The sequence below is a fragment of the Zalophus californianus genome, chromosome 3, assembly GCF_009762305.2.
Source record: "Zalophus californianus isolate mZalCal1 chromosome 3, mZalCal1.pri.v2, whole genome shotgun sequence".
NCBI classification, from domain to species: domain Eukaryota; kingdom Metazoa; phylum Chordata; class Mammalia; order Carnivora; family Otariidae; genus Zalophus; species Zalophus californianus.
The window spans coordinates 39,154,294-39,171,081 of record NC_045597.1 but is presented as its reverse complement, the minus strand read 5'-3'; the positions used below and the strand labels follow the sequence as shown (position 1 = coordinate 39,171,081).

The following is a 16,788-nucleotide window of genomic DNA, read 5'->3' as shown; positions in this document are numbered from 1 at the left end:
GTTTAAGTATCTTACACAATACTTTAGAAGAATATAATTTGAAATCACCAGAATTTGAAGTCAGGTATATTTGACTCAAGATTCCAGTTATTTTAAATATGCAACTATTGCAGGATGAAACTCCATTCACCTTATTTAATGTCATCTTCTTCATTTATAAAACAGAAAATTCTAATAACATTGATTTGGATCACTAAATGGTATTACCAACTCAATATACCTATGATATATTAGGTGTTCATAAGTATTTTCTTCCCACCTCGGTCAGAGGCTTATTTCCCACTTACTAGGTATCACCAATTGCTTCCTAAATTAATATTTCTACCTTATTGAGCAATTATTAACCTATATTGCCTCCTACATTCTACAAATGCAAAGATAATCCCAGTCCTCTAGGAACTCACTATCTATTGGTAGAAAACATTTTAAATAACATATTCTCTGTAAATAAGGCATTTCAAAGTGTTGAACTCTAGGCCAAATGTTTTGCACATAAACAACAAAAAATGTCAATATTTAAAAATGAATGATTTCATACAAAATCTGAAATCTTTTTGTTTTCCTAAAAACAATTACATTACAGGCCATGCTAAGCTATATCATTACATGGTAATGACTGGCAAGTATTGAATAGCAATGATACTCTTTAACATGAGGCAGGTATCTTTTGGGTTATTACAGATGGACCCCATACACTATTTCTCTTCTTTATATTACCTGTTTGTGTTCTTGACTCTTGTAGAAGCCCTTAGGCTCCATAAAGATCAGGCCAAGGTCTGGCACAGTATCTACACAAGTAAGTATTCATCATGTATCTGTTGAATGAATAAATAAATGACAGAAATCCAAAGGGAAGCACAGTAGTTTTTTAATTAACCACTGCTCAGATTCAAACCAATTTTTTATCCATTGACAACTGATCTAGGGAAATAACTGAGAGGATATGAAATTCTTAGCATGACAACACTTGGAAATAATCAAAGTGTGCATCTTACAACAAGGTAATAGATCATCAGGACGATAGTTGGCCATCAAAAGCAGAGATGTACTTAATCTAGACCTTTTAACCATGTATTTGCTGTGTTTGAGAGATTTTCGTGCATTCCCAGCACTGAATTAGGCTTACTCTGTGATGTCCTTTCCTAAATTATATGTTAAGAAAAACAGACAATAAACAAACAAAACCCAAGTTAACATTATTTTTGTGGAAAGAGGGAGAAAAATTAGATAAACCCAGAATATATACTTTGAATTCAGAAAGATCTAAGTACAAATTATGGCTCTACCAATGACAACCAATCTAAAAATGGCCAAATTATTGAATGTCTTAATTTTGTATCCTTTCCTCTAAAAGTAGAGATGATACTTAGCTTTTATATTATCTCTGAGCATAACAGTATTGCCACCAAAAAGAAAAAAAAAGCCAATCAATATACCTGGCACATAATAAGCCCACAAATAAAATGCGGTGCTCTTTTCTGTCTCTCTGTCTTGCTTACAATTTTTGTAGTTCTTTTTTTCCAATTCAGTCTTATTCTCTGAAACTCTAATTATAAATAAATAAATATAAATAAAAATTTAAAAACTGAGTTTATATCCTATTTAAATAGTAACATTCCTTAAAAATAGCTTTTAAAATCATAAGGAAACATTATTTCTAAAGTCTTATATTTACATTATCTGATATTTTCTTTTATTATTAAGCATTATAAAAAATAATATTGGAAAAGGCATTTTTATGACTTTACAATTTTTATCTCTCAATATGCAAATAAAGCTTATTTGTTCAAAATATACATATGTTTTTGTGTCTAAGTACATATACACACACACTCACGTTACAAAACATACATTATCCAAGAGAAAGTTCTAGGTATTTAAACAACAGCCATAAAACCAGTATCTTATCTTCCCTGAAGGCTATGATTGAACGCTCCTTATCTTACTATAGTGACCCCATGTTCTTCTGCGCCAAGTGTGCAAGTCCCAGCAGTGAATTTAAACCCAATCTCATTTTAAGTTTCCTTTGTACTCGGCATGATCCTCATTTTTCACTGCATTGCCCTCGTCAGGGCCATGGTCCAGTTTAGGACACTGCTACTGATAAACCAGGAGCTGTAATTGAACTTATAACTATACATACTTTTCCTCCCACCATAGGAGTATTACTATAAATGAGAGCAAACAGACTTTTACGCACTGAAGTGTGTGGGGAATCTTAAATAGCAGTAACAGCATGCCTATGATCAATGTTAAATGGCAACACCGTAAGTGGTTCACCTCTGACCTTCAAAGAGTAACAAATAATTGTATTAATAGTTTTCTATACATTAGCACACCTTTGGAAAGGGCTTTTAGCTAGACATGAAGGCATCATCTAGCACAGGGAAGCCCACATTCTGAAACTAACTGGATAGAGCTAATCTGCAAATATAGGACAGCTTTCTAATTACTGTAAACACATATACACTACTTGTTTTCAGGTGTAATTTTTTTAAAAGATTTTTATTTATTTATTTGAGAGACAGCCCAAGAGAGAGCATGAGTGGGGGTAGGGGCAGAAAGAGGCAGAGGGAAAGGGAGAGGAAGCAGCAGACTCCCCACTGAGCAGGGAGCCCTACCTGCAAGGCTTGATTCCAGGACCCTGGGATCATGACCTGAGCCTAAGGCAGACACTCAACCCAAGGCAGACACTTAACCAACTGAGCCACCCAGACGCCCCAGGTGTAATTTTTTTAAAAAGGGGTCTTTTGACATATATTGAGTAAAAAGTGTCTAAAGGAAATTTTAATAAATAAACACATTAGTGAGGATATTCCAAATACACCCAACTGCATGCTGCTGCTTCTTCTTACACGGCCACTCCCCAAGAGAGTCTGAACTCTTCACAAGATCACTCAAACACCCTGAACCAAAAGTTCCAGAACAACTCTGTTCTCTCCTTCCTGCTCTGTCCTCCTCTGTTATTTGAAAACAGCAAGCACAATACAGACATTGTCCACCTGTAACTCTGCCTCCTAGAAACTCTTCCACTTATGTGCACAGTACATATTTACTGCCTACAATTTGACACAATTGTTCTAGGTGCTGAGTACAAAGAACAAGCAAAACAAAGTCCAAGACCTCATGAATCTTACATTCCAGTGGGAAAACAGGAAAAAAAATGTTTTTAATAAAACTATAATACACTATCAAGTAATTATAAAGTATTATAAAGAAAAATACAGGGGTTCCTGGGTGGCTCAGTTGGTTGAGCATCTGACTCTTGATTTCGGCTCAGGTTGTGTGATCTCAGGGTCCTGAGATTGAGCCCCACATCAGGCTCTGGGCTCAGTGCGGAGTCTGCTTGTCCCTTTCCCTCTGCTCCTCTCTCCTTCTCTCTCTCTCTTTTTCTCAAATAAATAAATAAATAAATAAATAAAATCTTTAAAAAAAATACAGCAGGGTGTGAAATGCAACATGTTGTGGGGGTGACTGTAGATAAGGCAGTTGGTCAAAGAGGGCCTCTGACATTGAGCAGAGACCCTAATTAACATATCTTCAATTTTATAAAAATTAACTTTGAAACTATCAGCTTCTCAGAGATTTTTACTGCTTTAAGAGCATCCATAATGCCAACATTGTGTGTTTATGTATGTTCTTTCTTTTCTCCTCTGGCGTGACTCCCCTCCACTTTTGCTATATGTTCAAAAAGTATAACAAACACTTTGCAAAGAGGATAAATGCCATTATTGAGTGCCTGCTGTGTAATAGTGTGGTTCTGAATTCAGAGAGACCTAGACAGAAATTCTAATTGTACTACTCATCCATGTGACTCCAGGCAGGACATAGCCTGAATGTTTGTATCCCTCCCCAAATTCATACTTTGAAATCCTAATCCCTAAAGACAATGGCATTAGGAGGTGGAGCTTTGGGGAGGTGATTAGGAGAGGGTAGAATCCTCATGAAAGGGATTAGTGCTCTGATAGAAGACACCCACAGAGTCCCCTAGCCTCTCTTCCCCCATGTAAGGAAACCAGGAGAACTGTGATTGGAAGAGGGCACTCACCAGACCATGCTGGCACCCTGATCTTAGATTTCCAGCCTCCAGAACTGGGAGCAATAAATTTCTTCTGTTTGGAAGCCACCCAGTCTGTGGAATTTTGTCATAACAGCCTGCATGAACTAAAATAGGGCAGGTTGTTCACATCACTTGATCCTCACTCTTATACATCATAATGAGAAGAAAACTTCCTCAGCATTTTGGCTGGAAGGATTTCAAGAGGTCAGGTGCACAAAATGCCTGAGCACTGCTTGGCACTCCAGAGGAGCAACGGAGACCACAGGTGGTGGATATTTCTCACGCTTTATTCCATGTAATTTTTACAACAGCCCAATTTACCCAAGAGGAAATGAAAGGCCTGAAAAGTTAGGTAATTTCTCCAAGCTCTGACAGTAGAAGTAAAGAGCTAAATTTCAAATCTAGGACCTTTACAACCACAAATAGCTGTTTTATTTTTTTACCTTCCATTTGTTTGTTGTTTTATTTTGATTTTTGTTTGCTACATCACTTCACAAATACATGCTTTAGACTCTTTTTTCTCACCTGTCATCGAATCACTCTTTAAGACCTGGATATTATTTATGTTTTGTTTTGAAATGGCTATTTTATAAATCCCTTCATTTCCATTCTCACCACCAGGACAATTCTAACAATTATTACCATATAATAGAAATATGATGATATTCAAATCAGCCTTTTTGTTTCCGTTTCCTCCTCTATCCCCAAATTACTTTCTCTACTCTGAGAGCAACATTCATGGACTCAAATTCAAGCAGAACATCAAAAATAATATAGGCCAATTCTACCCATTCTTGAATCATTTCCCAGATGATGTAGATTGGATTTTTCCTCCACAATTCCTTTCTCTGGTGTCTATTCTATAAAGGCTTCCTTTAAGATCATTTGCACTAGAATGCTCCTGCATGAAATCTTTGGGGAGGAAGTAAGAGCAACCTGTTTGGCAAATAAGATCTGGTTTGTACTATTTTACTATTATTATTATTATTATCACCGTCATCATTATCATCATTATAGAACCAAACAAAGCTACACATCGCATAGCTGACAAGTCAAATGATTTTTTTAATTTAATTAGTTTTTGTACTCATATGAAGTTAGATTATGTCACGTGAAATATGAAAAAAATATTGTCTAGTATTGTCTAGTAGCAGTAAAAACAGAAACCAAAGGTAAAACCTTCCTTTTATTTTTTTATTTAAATTTAATCAATTAACATATAATGTATTACTAGTTTCAGAGGTAGAGGTCAGTGACTCATCAGTCTTATATAACACCCAGTGCTCATCACATCACCTGCCCTCCTTAATGGCCACCACCCAGTTTCCCTCCCACCCCCTCCCCTCCAGCAACCTTCAGTTCTGTCTCCTTCTAACAGGGACTTTTCCCCCCCTCATTTCTCCACCATTTCCATTGCCCTAGGTTATGCAGTCTGGAGGTGCTTCCTTCAATCACAGCACTTATCCACAGATACCAGTTTTTCTGTTCATTTGACCTTGCAGGTCTGTTACGGAGACAGTCAAGTGAGCAGAAAACCTAATACCAGTTGAACTGCAAGGTCCTTGAGAGCAGGAACAAAGCATTAATCATATTTTTTTGTTAAAGATTTTATTTATTTATTCATGAAAGACAGAGAGAGAGAGAGAGAGAGAGAGAGAGAGAGAGAGAGGCAGAGGGAGAAGCAGGCTCCCAAGGAGCAGGGAGCCCGACGCGGGACTCGATCCCAGGACCCTGGGACCATAACCCGAGCCGAAGGCAGACGCTCAACCATCTGAGCCACCCAGGCGCCCGCATTAATCATATTTTTGTATATACACGTAGCAAAGGTATAAAATAATTGCTATATTCGAATGCAAAAGAGATGTGGTTTGAAAACTGGCAGGGAATGTATTTGAAATGACATGATGACTGATGAAGAAAAGACTGGTTTAAAAATACATGCTATATTTTTTCCATTTTATTTTTTGTTATTTCAGAACGTTTGGTCTTTTAGAAACTTTCTAATGAAACATTTGAAAGGTAAATCAATTAACTTTCTTATTTCCCTTCCTGTCTCTTGCCTCTCAACAAACGCCCAAGAAGAAAAGTGCATTATAGACACGTTCTTAGGTTCTTAGTGGGTTTACACATAAAGAAAAACAACCTCCCTATTGGCTTACATTTTCTAACATTTTCAGGTAATTATCTGAAACAGACCTTGTGAAGGGAGAATTCACTTCCTTGAATCTGTCTTTTGGGTAGAATCCAAAAGCAAAGGGACCAAAATAAGGAAATCAATTCCTGCCAACGAGTGCCTGAAAAGCTCCAGCTAAATGAACTGATGCAATCTCAGTGCAGGGTTTATAGGCAGGAACACAGGGAATTCTCATTACTCCTGAATCAAGAGAAGGGAGAAGGAGGCTGAGTGAAGCACTTAACACTTGCAGCTGGTGGAAATCAAAGATTACTGACAAGACAGGCCGAAGGAGTGCTCCCTTGCTTCAGCATGGGTGATGTGTCTTACACTATTTCACCAGGCCCCAAGTGACAGGAATCCAAGGTAGCACTATCAATCTTACTTGCCCCAAAGAGATAGTGAAACACAGACAAGAAATTGGAAAGATTAGATAGATTTTAAAAAACCAGAAAAACACAACACATTTAAGTGTGTGACCTGTGCCCCAAATTCCTCAACATATTGCAGGAAAAATTCCAATGTTAATCAGAAGGGGTGCTAGCATGCTACAGCCATCTGACAAAAGAAAAGCCTTCTTTGCAGTTCTCAAGAGTGGTAAGGGAGAAATTTGCAGAGGATGCAAGACCTTTCACAACGTTAACCATCTTAGATAATGTAAAAGGCAAGCACATCTCCTGCCATTTCACTGTATGACTGCATATTGCACATTGTATACTGTGAGCTCACATTTGCAGAGGCAGATATATGTTGAAAAGGAAGAAAAAGATAATCATCAGGAACTATGAACAATTGTGTGTTCCTTACAACATCTGGAGTGCTGGTCTTAAACTGTTACATTTTTTTAAAACTTTCAAAATTGTATAAAGATAGATTTCATTCAGCAATGTAATGAATTGCAAAATTATTCTGAAATCAAAAGTACTGGGAGTGAATTTGTGTCCTACAACAATTTTGGAGACACTAGCTAAACGTGTTTCAGCTTAATTAAATTGATGTAAATTTGGTCTTTTCTCATGTGTTTGAGAACAATAGGATATACTCATCACTTTTCTCTTAAAAGGGAAGAGAAGCAATCTAAAACACGTGCATTAAAGTTTCCTAATCCAGGTCAGAATCTGCTAAATGGTAAGTAGTTTCAAAGAACCAGAATAATGTTGGTATTATACTCTACGCCTATCTAAAGGTTATGTAAATCAGAACAGGGTAGATATGCTGCAGTAAATAGCCCCCAAAGCATAGTAGTTAAAAGCAAATAAAAAGGATTCATTCTTCACACATATTATATGTCCATCAGAGATCAGCTAGAGGCTCTGCTCTGTGTCATACTCACTTTGGGATCTTAATTGATGGAGCAACTACTAACTGTAACATTGCTGGTTGCCCTGGTAGAGAGAAATAAAGAGTTTTGGACAATCTTACACGAGCAATTACATGCTCCAGCCCAGAAGGAATAAACCTCACTGCTGCCCACAATTCACTGTGTACTATTCACAAGAGACCATCTAACCACAAGGGAGGCAGGAAGCATAAATATCAGAAGAAGCAGCCCCCATATATCAAGGGCCAACTAAGTGCTCAGTTTGGGGAGGTGCTTTAACTAATTTGCATAATTTTAATACATACAGTAACTCTTGCAGGTAGATAGTATTAAGGTTCCATTTAGCTTACTAAATGAACCTGAGGCTCATAGAATTTAAGAAGCTTTCCAAAGCAAAAAAGCTATTACTATCTGACAATGGTCACTCTCCTTTCTGTACACCATACTGCGGATTCTCCCATTGGGTCTCAGGTACTATCTAATTCTTCACCTTAAAAGCAACAACAAAGTGAATGCTGTATGCATAGAGCCATTTGATGTGACTTTGTAATTTACTATAAAAAATGTAAAGGAATTAATGATATAAAGCTAAAAGTTTTAATTATTTACAGAAAAGGAAAGCACAACCTTAACTTTAAAAAAAATGTGGATTCTCTTTGTATTCATTACAACTCAAAAATACACCACAGTCTCCCTTTATCTGCAGTGGGTATGTTCCAAAGCCCTCAGTGGATGCCTTGAAACTGTGGATAGTACTGAATCCTAAATATACTATGTTTTTCCCAACACATACTTACCTATAATAAAGTTTAATTTATAAATTATGCACAGTAAGATATTAATGACAATAACAGTACAACAGAACAATTATATCAATATACGGTAGTAAAAGTTCTATGAATGTAGCCTCTCTCTCAAAATATCTTAGTGTACTGCACGCAGCCTGCTTGTGATGACGTGAGATGACAGAATGCCCACCTGATGAGACACAGTGAGGGGAATGATGGAGGCACTGCGATGCAGCATTAGGCTACTACTGACCTTCTGACAGTAAGTCAGAAGGAAGATCGTCTACTTCTAGGCTACACTCATTTGACTGTGGAAAGTGAAACTGCAGATAAGGCAGACAGCTGTAGTACAAATAAGTTGGGGAGCTTCAGGGAATGTGATGAATTGACATGATATTTATGTAGCATCCAGAGCCTATAGGGGCAATGGAGAGCAAGAACATTTCGGCATAAATTATTCAATAAAAAAGAAATATGAGATGCCACCCTCTGAACTTCCCCCTTTGTCTCTTTTCCTTTGCTTGGACAGTCCTCTTGGCCTTGGTTTTAACCTCAGAAAATAGTCCCATCTGGTCCCAACTGTTAAAGTGCTAGAGACCTCTGTTGAGCAGCATCTTCAAAATTGCCACGTGTGCTAACTCCTTGATACTGGAAAACAGTAGACTGGAAAATTAGAGGAGATTGGTTTCCATAGACACTTGTTTACAACTGTAGCTGGTAAGTAGACAGCTCCAACTCATTCTATGGCAAGTGGTTTCTCTGAAAATCTCCAGATCAAACAAAACAACTGTGCAGCAAATTTTAAATCCTATTTATTCCTTCCTAAGGAAGTGCTGCATTTTAAAGAGACAATCAGCCTGAGTACCAGTACGAGAGCCTAAAATATTTTCTATATTTAATATAAATATTATGAGCAGAAGAAATTATTTGAATGGTAATAAAATAATAAGGAATAACTATTTTTAAAAGCCTAATAATCAGTTAGTGCTTTTATCGCATCAAATGCATTAAACTTCTTTGAACTGAAGCCTTTTCATCATAATGTACTAAATTAAATATCTGTTCCTTGTAGAATATGATTCTGTGAAACTAGATTAAAATCAAATCATGGACAAAATCAATTTTACTTACAATAATCCTAGCCTACTGAGATTCCAGTCTAGTAATCATAATAAACGTCTCTCCCCCTCATGTTTTTTTCCAGGTTTAGACTTTCCCCAAAAGATATAATTTGTCAACCATGCACACTTTTTAAAATGCATTTCATTAGAGTACTATGAAGACAAACAAATGGCAAGCATTTCAACAATCCTTTAGGGTATTCCAAGGGAAAAAATATATGTATGTGCATCTGTATATGTGTGTATATGCCTGTGTAAAGAGATACATGTTTGATAGATAGATGGATACTAAGATGTATATCTGCAGAAATGGAATCCAAACAAACCTAAGGGATTACTTGATTTAAAAAAGAATGATAAATATTTAAGCTGTCTTGGGGGAATTATGCTGCCATTGGATCTTGGGATTACTTCTCACAAAACTCAGAGGATTTGGTATCTTGTCAGGAAACTGGAATGAAGCATGCTTACATGATGTTAATCATGTATTTAATCATTTTTTTGTTGTTGCAAGTCCACTGAATGGTGATAGATAAAATGAAAAGAAAAACATGCAAGTCCCTACCACCCTCCACATCTGAGCTTTTTTAAAGAACAGGAGTTTGGATGTGTTCATTTAGAAAAAAGAAAAGTTTTGTTTTTTTTGTTTTGGTTTGGTTTGGTTTGGGGGGAGGCTGGGTTTTTTTGTGGGCTTTTTTTTAAGATTTTATTTATTTGACATAGAGAAAGAGAGAGCACAAGCAGGGAGAGCAGGCAGAGGGAGAGGGAGAAGCAGGCTCCCCACTGAGCAGGGAGCCCGATGCGGGGCTTGATCAGGACCTGAGCCGAAGGCAGATGCTTAACCAACCGAGCCACCCAGGCATCCCCTAAAAACACATTTTTAAGAATATATCCAAATGGCCAACAGGTAGATGAAAAGGTGCTCAACATCACTAATCATCAGGCAAATACAAATCAAAACTACAGTGACATATCACCTGACACCTGTTAGGATGGTTATTCTCAAAAAAGAAAGAGAAACAAGTATTGAGGATATGGAGCAAAGGGAACCCTTGTACGCTGTTGGTGGAAATATAAATTGTACAGCAACTATGGAAAACAGCATGGAGGTTCCTCAGGAAATTAAAAATAGAGCTAACATACGATCCAATAATGCCATTTCTGGGTATATATCCACAGAAAACTTAATCATTATCTTGAAGAGATATCTGTACCACCATGTTCACAGCAGTATTATGCACAAAAGCCAAGGTACAGAAACAATCTAAGTGTCCGCCAACTGATAAATGGATAAAAAAAATTTGAGATTCATACACACACACACAGACTAGATTATTTAGTCTTTAAAAAGAAGGAAATCCTGTCATTTGTGATAATATAGATGGACCTTGAGGTCATTATGCTAAATGAAAGACAGAGGCATATATGGTATCATATCACTTATACATGGAATCTGTCAAGAAGTCAAACTCATAGAAACAGAGTAGAAAAGTGATTGCCAGGGGCTGAAGGGTAGGATAAATAGGGAGAGGCTGGTAAAAGGACACAAACTTACAATTATAAGATAAATAAGTTCTTTTTAAAAAAATATTTATTTGAGAGAGAGAGATCACAAGCAGGGGAATGGGCAGAGGGAGAGGGAGAAACAGACACTTCGCTGAGCAGGGAGCCCGATGTGGGGCTTGATCCCAGGACCCTGGGATCAGGACCTGAGCCAAGGAAGACACTTAACCGACTGAGCCACCCAGGTGCCCACAAAAAGTTTTTTATTCACCTAATTTTAAAATAATACCTAAAAACAAGTAAACTTTCATTTAAAGATATAATTATTCCTTCACAGATTTTATTCAGTTGTCTAAAATTATATTCTTATTTCAGATATTAACTGATCTTCAATTCCAACATAACAGAGTGAGATATAATTGAGTTTGGAAGCTTCTTAATCATGTTATATAAATACTAGGAAACTGTGAGGGTTAAAATTTCCATTAAATACTCCATAATGGTATGGTTTACATGATATAACTTTAAAACAAAATTTTTGTTTAGAACTTCAAAAATTCCACTGGCAAATACTAACTACCACCACTGCTGCTTTGGAAATGAGGAAACTGTGACTCAGATAATTCATACGAAAATCATAAAGCCATATGGTTGTTGGGGGCAGAACAGGTTTCATCACACAAGTCCAATATTCTTTCTTTTGACAGGAAAAGAATTTTGCTCATTACTCCTTTTGTAGTACTTTAATTTTATAATTAAAAAAATTAAGGGGCGCCTGGCTGGCTCAGTCAAAAGAGCACGCAGTTCTTGATCTTGGGAATGTGAGCTCAAGCCCCACGTTGGGCACAGAGATTACTTTTAAAAAAATTAAGACTATGAAATAAAGCATATATTAATGTGAATACTTAGGCATCAAGTTGGGAAATAAAAATCAGTATATGTTTTGAAAGATTAAAATTTAGAGAAGCCATAGTTAGAAAAGAGTCCCCTATGTTGTATGTAAAAGTACAAAGTGACACACACTATGGCTCTAACAATCATGTTACAGTATGTTTCCTTTCAATATGCACTTCTTTTAAAAATGTATTTGAAAAAAAAGATATGTACTCTATGATGTGAGGTTTAAGCGTTGTTCTTCACGACATTTTTTTAAATGGAAATTATATATCTGTGCATTCTTAGCCTATCGATTCAGTGGAATATTTGGGAGTCATTAAAAAGCAATCATTATAAATTTCAGTTGTTTTGAAAACCCAGAGAAAAAGTATGCTTTAACTTAAACCACATATGCAGGACACTTCTTCCTTATTTCTTAAGTTGATTTAATAAATGGAATAAATACTTAAAAATCTTAAGTGAAGCTTCTCATACCGAAAAATGTTTTCCATATTTGTTATATTTTGAAATTCTAGGGATTTGGTCAGTGTTTTTCTTGCTGAAGGAATAATGGATATGGTTATCATAAAATAAAAGAAGCTACTTCTTAATTTTCCACATTAATATATACCTAGTAATTTTTTACCTATATAACCAATGTCAATATGCCCTATTTTGTTGCAATTTGTTTGAGGTCATACAACATTTCTCTAATCAGATAGTAAGGCTATGCACTTATAATGTCCCTTGATGGGATCTGGGACATGCTACCCCCAAAATATGACACCTTGGCATACTGAATATTTTAAGTTGAAGAGGTCTGAGAAAACAACAGAAGCAGGAAGTTCAACCTGACCTTACCCCACCCTTCTCCTCTGAAATAGGTCATAAAATTCTCATGTGAGAAGCTCCCCCTCTATACATGGAAGAACAGAGCATCCTTATCTCAGAACAAAGGAATGCTGCAAAAAATCAGAACAAAGGAATGCTGCAAAAAATCAGAACAAATAGGCCTTGCTAAGATTCCCCCAATTTACTGTATTTACCTCATACTCTTTGACTTATCATCTCCACGACTGTCCACTTTTCGTGAAATCTAGCATAAAAATACTCAGGTCTGTTTCTTTGGGTTTTCATTTTCTTATGAAGTTCTCCCATGTCACATGAAACTTATATTAAATAAATACATGTGCTTTCAGCCTGTTAATCTGTCTTTGCCAGTTTAATTTTCAGATCCATCAAGGGACCCTAAGAGGGTGGGTGGAGAAAAACTTTTTCCTCTCCTACACCTATCACTATTATACTCAGAGCAGACACAGCATACCCATATTAAGTAAATGAATCTATATCCTCAATGGCATTGTTGCTTATTAGTGGTGTTGAACTCTGCTTCTCAGAGTGATTAATGGCTAAGACTTGGAAACCACTTAGGGCTGTCAACCCTGCGAGTGTTATTTGCTGCTTTTCTTTTCTTTTTTTAGCCAAGAATTCCAGACATAATCTTTTCATTCATATTTCTAACCATTCTTCTCTATATTGTCCCTCAGTTTAATTGTGGGAGAAGATTTCTGTTAATGAGCAGAGAAAACACAATTGGCAAGTTAAGTTCTAAACCAGGACTGTCCTATAGAAGACATGTCACATATGTAATTTTTTTTTTAAGATTTTATTTATTTATTTGACAGAGAGAGAGACAGCGAGAGAGGGAACACAAGCAGGGGGAGTCGGAAAGAGAGAAGCAGGCTTCCCGCCGAGGAGGGAGCCCGATGTGGGGCCCGAGCCCAGGATCCTGAGATCATGAACTGAGCTGAAGGCAGTCGCTTAACCAACTGAGCCACCCAGGCACCCCACATATGTAATTTTAAGTATCTAAAATAGTCGTATCTTAAAAGCAAAAGGAAATAGGTGAAATTAATTTTAATAATGCACTTTATTTTACCCAATGTATCCAAAATACCATCTCTTCAACATGAAATCAATTTAGGGGCACCTGGGTGGCTCAGTCGTTAAGCGTCTGCCTTCGGCTCAGGCCCTGATCCCGGGGTCCTAGGATCGAGCCCCTCATCAGGCTCCCTGCTGGGTGGGAGGCCTGCTTCTCCCTCTCCCACTCCCCCTGCTTGTGTTCCCTATCTCGCTGTCTCTCTCTCTGTCAAATAAATAAATAAAATCTTAAAAAAAAGAAAACAATTTAAAATATTAATGAGAACTTTATAATTTACATGTGTATATGCACTGTCTTTGGAATTACTGTGTATTTTTACACTTAGAGCACATCTCAATTTAAACTAGCCACATTCAAGGGCTCAGTTGCCACATGTGGCTCATGAGTACCCTATTAGATAGCATAGTCTTTACTAATATAAAAGGTCATTTCTCTTCCCATAGTGGTCACTCCATAGCCATGTGATTTTGCTTCTGTTAATCGTTTTTTTTGGGGGGTGGGCATGAGGGGAAGGAAGGGGAAGATGATTTTTTTTAAGATTTTCTTTATTTATTTGACAGAGAGAGAGCACAAGCAGGTGGAATGGCAGGCAGACGGAAAGGGAAAAGCAGGTTCCCCGCTGAGCAGAGAGTTGGACACGGGACTCAGTCCCAGGACCCTGGGACCATGACCTGAGCTGAAGGCAGACGCTTAACCTACTGAGCCACCCAGGCACCCCAGGGGGAAGAGGAATTTTAAAGAATAAAACAAAGTCACCAGAGTTAAAAAAAAATAAAAAAATAAAAAATAAAGCAAAAATCTGAGTGTATTAACTTTCCAGGCAAGGGAATGTCTGGCAGTGAAGTATGCTGTATAGGTCACTGATCTAGGGAAAGAAGTCCATGGTTTGAGTGCTAGGCCTATATGGAAGAGGAGGTGGGGTTTCATGCAACATAATGATAACTAAAGATGGAAAGCTAGCCCCATGGACTGGACTGCATGTGTTAAGTAAATCTTGTCAGGATTTAATGGCAGTAATCCCCAGTGAGAAAAGTTTTCAGTTACTTTTTTTTTTTTTTAAAGATTTTGTTTATTCATTTGAGACACACAGAGAGAGAGAGCATGAGCAGGGAGAGAGGCAGAGGGAGAAAGAGAAGCAGGCTTCCCACTGAGCCAGGAGCCCGATATGGGGCTCGATCCCAGGACCCTAGGATCATGACCCGAGCTGAAGGCAGACGCTTAACCATCTGAGCCACCCAGGCGCCCCTTCAGTTACTTTCAATGAAGGTTTGTCATCCTTAGGTCACTCAAAGTTCACAGTTCCTTTCTACTCTCTTTTGGTAGAACGAGTTGTGGTGACACAGCATTCAGTTTCGATAGCTCTTAACTCCTAGGCAAATTCCTCAATTCCTGCACATACTTATTTTACAATAGAATAACCCAAGAAAGCAGTGTAAAACAAGCATATTAAGTACAAAACAATGCTAATTATTTTCCAATTTTACATAGCGCCAGCACAAACAATAGTACTGATAAAATCAATATATATTTAGTAAATATTACCTCATTTAAATTTTCTTTAAAAACTTACTTCAATAAGAGGATATTCTAGCAGATGATTTTTTATGTAAAGCGTATTCACTAGAAGTTTATTTTTTCAAGAAGCAATTATCAACAAAAATTAGCTTTGCATGCACAAGGTATATGCAGTATATTAAACGTTGGATATACAAAGATGCCTGATATATGATCTCTATAGAATAAATAAGAGAATATTTATTGTGTTTAGAAAATTAGGAGCTACATATTTATTACATTTAACACAATGCCTTTAAAGTTTGGATATTATCACTGCCATTTTACACATGAGGAAATTGAAATTCAGAAATATTAAATAGCTGGGGCACCTGGGTGGGGCAGTTGGCTAAGCCTCAGATCTCAGTTTCTGGCTCAGGTATTCTCAGGGTCCTGAGATCGAGCCCGCTTAGGGCTCCGCACTCAGCTAGGAGTCTGCTCAAGACTCTCTCCCCACGTGCTCTCTCTTTCCCTAAAATAAATAATCTTTTTTTTCAAAGAAATATTAAATAGCCTATTCTTGTTTCTACAGGTAAGTGTCAAAGCCTGCATTAGAATAGGTGTGTTTGATCCCAAATCTCAAACTCACTTCTGAACACCATGTTGTTTAGTTTAGAATCATCTAGCAAAAAATTGAAAGCAGAAAAAATAAAGCAAAAATAAACTTCTTTCAAATATTTGCCAAAGTGGTACATTTAATTCATCAACTATACATGTAAGGACACTAAATATAATTTTAAATCATCTCAACATGTAAAAATATGAAAGACTAATCCTATCAGAATGTTTATCTTACTTTCTTGTCATCTCTTGAATTTAAACCTTGCATCCTTTTTAGAAAGGTCTCTAAACTATATTTAGTTGCACAATATTAAAAGCAAGGCAAGAGGCCCAAATGGATTGCTTACACTAAGTCCCCTATCACCAAACCAAGACTTAATTACACTTTCAACTTTCCCAGAAAAGGAATCTTAAACCAGTCATTCAGGAATCAGCTGATCAGCACTAGTGAGGTAATCTGCCTGATAAACCCCTGTCATCCCCTAAAGGAAAGTAAACTTGCAATAACCAACCCGCTCTTTTACCTAGTGTAACTTTCTCGTTTCTGCTCCCTCCAGCCTATAAAAGTCTTATTTTGTACAACTCCCCTGAGCTCCTTTCTGTCTGCTAGATTGGATGCTGCCAGATTTGAATCAATTCTTCCTCAGATAAACTCAAAATTTTTAATATTGCCTTAGTCTTTCTTTTAACAGTTCTGGTGTCAGAGGGGAGAACCAAAGGAGACCCCGATAGCCCTAGGAGCAGCAAGCAAATAAATATTCAGTGCCTCAAGCTGTACCTGTTGAGCCCCTTGAACTGGCTGCTTTCTTGCTTCCTCAGGAAGTAGTGACAAAGTCCTTCTAGGATCCTAGCTCAGCCGCTTTTGCATTATGAGCTCCCAGGCTTTATT

General features: G+C 37.2%; 1 protein-coding gene across 11 annotated transcripts in view; it reads right to left on the bottom strand.

Annotated features, from left to right (window-relative positions):
- Nucleotides 1–16,788, bottom strand: part of PCDH9 (protocadherin 9) — a 918,360-nt gene that overhangs the window by 743,947 nt on the left and 157,625 nt on the right. The window lies entirely within an intron of this gene.